At 40.7% G+C, this 2,173-nt stretch overlaps 1 non-coding gene across 1 annotated transcript; it reads left to right on the plus strand.

Annotated features, from left to right (window-relative positions):
• The first annotated feature begins 625 nt into the window (after positions 1-625).
• On the plus strand, positions 626-699 carry Trnat-agu (transfer RNA threonine (anticodon AGU)). The gene has a single exon. It is a non-coding gene; the product is annotated as a tRNA-Thr (tRNA).
• Positions 700-2,173: the final 1,474 nt, after the last annotated feature.

Consider the following 2,173-nt stretch of genomic DNA (forward strand, 5'->3'; position numbering starts at 1 on the left):
CGGGGTCAACTGCCAGTGCCTGCACCAATCAAACCTCTGCAGGTCTTCCTGCATTTCACTACCGTTTTCTGGCTTTGCAAGCTTCCTACAGACTGCAATAGCCTCATGATACGTCCTACCACTGAGCATAATTCATGTGTACAGTATAATGATAATTCTACTGTGTCCAACAAGAGGTACTGAAATTCTCTCTCCTAACACCACAGGGGATTATTTTCTCTGACAATAAATATTAGAATTGATTATGCATTGTACTAATTTATAAATTGATGCATTGCTAATATCAAGAAGAAAAATTGGCATTATGTTACTTCTGAGGAAATGAACACGTTTTTTGGTTTGGTGTTGGTAGAAACTGGAATACACTCAGCAGATACCTAATCCACAATATATGAATGCTTCCAAAAGAACAGACACCATACATTCATATAATTGACCCACCTTGATGGGCAAAGAATCCACCACATGCAGTGCAGATGCACAATTACGTCTGACCTCCTGTGGGAATCTCCAAGTAGCAAGGATGGAGGAGATGAGCAGGGACTGTGGATAGGTGGCGCTAGACATAAGTGTGAGTTGACCAAGAGGCTTCCAAGATAGTCCGCGCAGCTGAGATAAACACTGTGTCTGGATGGTGCAATGGTTAATGCAACTGCCTAGTAAGCAGGAGATCCTGGGTTCAAATCCCAGTCCAGCACACATTTGCGCTCATCGCCACTGATGCTGCTCAAAGTCGTGATGCAGCTGATATCAGTAGTCCCCTCCCTACTCCCCCTCCTCCTTCAATTTACATAATTCACAATAGCTTCACCAATCATACTTACTTGGCCATACTGTCAGTTAACAGATTTAAGATACAGGAGGAACCATTAGGATAAATGCCAAACAGACACATAGACAATGACAACATGACACTGTTTCATAACATTTGGGAATTTTTCATGGAAAACTGCCAGTGAAGTATGGTAAAATTATAGAATAACAACATGTCCCATTCAGATGTCATTGCAAGTTTATTCAGAATATTACTAGCAAATGAGGTAAATGTGGAATTAAAATATTGTCATGCCATAAGCACAAACTAGTCCAAATCTGGAAGTAGGGTTCTCAGTGAAATACTAACTCTAGCACTGAAAGCTTTTTTGTTACTGACATCACTGTATAGACAGAACAGAACTGAACTTTTGGATGGAGTGAGCTGCTATTTAAGCAAACATCAAATATTCCAGAATACACTAACATAAAAATATGTTGAGAACCTTTCAGAAATGATAGATACTAAATAAAAAATAATTGTAGATGGATGGGTTTGAACTGGTGGCCCATAACATGCCAGCCAGGAATGCTGTCCACTACACCATGCAGCACAACTCACAGTCTTGTTCCCTCTCCTAAGCACTGTTACATAAGTTCTCATTGGAGCTGATTACAGCACCCTGGATCTAAATCATTCTGTGGGGTCATTTGTCTGTGGGTGGTAGGCTGTCATCATCCTGGGTGTGACTTTCAAATGTGAAATTATCTCTGACACTAGTATTAACTGGAAAACTTTTCCACAATCAGAGATAATCACTTGGGATGCTTCACGCTTCAAAGTGGTGTGTTCTACAAGGAAATTTGCAGCTTCTGAGGCTTCAGCAATCGACACAGCTTCAGTGATAGCTTAGCAGGTGAGGTAATCAGTGCAGACTATTATTCATCAATTCGTATTTGTCAACTTCAGGAACTTACCTAAAAGTTCAATTCTAATTCAGTGGAATGGTGTTGCTGCAGGCAGAATTTGCACCAGACATCCTGAGGTAATTGCAGTATGTGCTTCTGTCACTGGCATTCTTTATTGTGGCTCACATAGTGTTTAACAAATAGGTAGAGACCTGGCCAGTGATAACTGCTTCTGTTTCCCTCTAAAGTCTTCATGAATCCTGGGTGACCAGATGTTGGAGTGTCACAGAAAAACTTCAGCTCATAGATGATTGAAGTTGATGAGCAACCATTTCTGCCCCATCAGAACATAGTTCTTATAATCTGCTCTGTTTATTAATAGGAATAAGAGGTTGTCCACTTTCAGGGCTTCAGCAATCCTGGATTTTCTCTCTGGTCAGCAGGAACATCATTTAATGCAGTGATGCCAGAGATTTTTGTCTGTGCTTCTGTGTTCTGGCAAAGGATTTCT

This window comes from Schistocerca serialis, chromosome 2, assembly GCF_023864345.2.
Source record: "Schistocerca serialis cubense isolate TAMUIC-IGC-003099 chromosome 2, iqSchSeri2.2, whole genome shotgun sequence".
NCBI lineage: Eukaryota > Metazoa > Arthropoda > Insecta > Orthoptera > Acrididae > Schistocerca > Schistocerca serialis.